Source organism: Poecilia reticulata, linkage group LG13, assembly GCF_000633615.1.
Source record: "Poecilia reticulata strain Guanapo linkage group LG13, Guppy_female_1.0+MT, whole genome shotgun sequence".
Taxonomy (NCBI): Eukaryota; Metazoa; Chordata; class Actinopteri; order Cyprinodontiformes; family Poeciliidae; genus Poecilia; species Poecilia reticulata.
Genome location: NC_024343.1, coordinates 1,659,304 through 1,660,662, shown reverse-complemented (window position 1 = coordinate 1,660,662; position 1,359 = coordinate 1,659,304). Strand labels below are relative to the sequence as shown.

Below are 1,359 nucleotides of genomic sequence, written 5' to 3'. Positions count from 1 at the left end.
CATTAATAATAAAATAATTGTCAGTGCAAAGTAGCCTACAAATTCTTTGGTGGGGGGCGGTGAGGGACCTGGACAAAGGCTAGGGGGGCGCTGGCCCGAAAAAGGTTGAGAAACACTGGTCTAAATTAAGGTGTTTTTAACAATTGTAAGTTTCCCCCTTATTTTCATTTCTTCATGGACATTTGTTGCTTATATTTTTGAGATCAAGCTCTCATTAACCCTTCAAAAAGCAATTAAATTCCATTTAAATTAATGGTTTTAATATTTAGGATTAACATTAAAAACAAATGTGGAAAGATTCCAGAGTTGTGAATGCGTTTAGAAAGCACATATGAAACGCTCAGCGGCGACACATTCCACCTTAAAATCAGACTTTTATTCTTTTAATTGGAGATTAACATTGTTAATTTCACAGATGAAGATCATCTGAAGAGTGAGTGGTGTGGAAATGCAGCCATCACATGGTTAAACATCAGGCCTGCTGCTCCACAGGTCGCAACAACATTTCTGCAATCTGGAAAACAAGGTGGACCACTCAGACAAAGAAAAGCAAAAGACAATCCTTTAGAACTGAAACATGTAAAGAAAGAAAAACAAACTACCTGAACATGAGGCGGGGCACTCAGGACATAAACCACGGCATTAGCAATGTCTATCGCCTCCAACGGCTGTAAAATAAGATAAAAGCTTTACTGCTTTTCTCTGTGAATTAAGTGTATTAATGTGTGCTTTTTAAAATATGCTTACCTTAAGATGAGAATATGTTGCAGTGGCTTTGTCAGGGATTTCGCTATGGAGACGATAAGCAAATTCAGTCTCAACTAGGCCAGGAGAAATGGACTGAGGAGACAAGAGGACAGTCAGTTAACGTTAACTTTAGACAACGTAAAAAGACGTCTAAAAACATTGGTCTGAATCTTTGAAGATCAATTAATTTTTTTTTTAAATCTGAAAGAATAAGTCATATTCAGCGGCAAGTCATGCATTTCAAAAGTCAATAAAACTGTCATTTCAGAAACAAAGCGCCTTGAGTTATGAACTTTTTCTTTTTCATCAATAAACACACCTTCACAATAGAATTTCTATTAGAAATAGAAATTCTATTTCTACACAAATAGAAATTCATTCCTATTTGTGTATTCCTACACAAATAGGAATGAAAATATGACTGATCACCTTAGCCTTAAAGGTGTCCTATGTCACTTTTATAAAATATATAAAAAGAAATTCCCTGCTCACCCTCTGCGGGTGGTCTCTTTCATCCTCTGAGCTGGGGTCCTCTATCAGAGGCCTGGGAGCTTGAGGGTTTCTCCAGTATCTTGGCTGTGCCTAGAACTGCACATTTCTGGACTGAGATGT

General features: G+C 37.2%; 1 long non-coding RNA gene across 2 annotated transcripts; it reads right to left on the bottom strand.

Annotated features, from left to right (window-relative positions):
• Positions 1 to 357: 357 nt before the first annotated feature.
• On the bottom strand, positions 358 to 1,328 carry LOC103474143 (uncharacterized). 2 transcript variants are annotated; one of them, XR_535116.2, is made up of 4 exons: positions 1,240 to 1,328; positions 748 to 840; positions 603 to 668; positions 358 to 514 (listed from the first exon to the last, which is right to left on the bottom strand). It is a non-coding gene; the product is annotated as an uncharacterized LOC103474143 (long non-coding RNA). The 2 variants fall into 2 exon arrangements; XR_535115.1 differs by lacking the exon at positions 1,240 to 1,328 and having other exon boundaries at positions 748 to 1,226.
• Between the last annotated feature and the right edge of the window lie 31 nt (positions 1,329 to 1,359).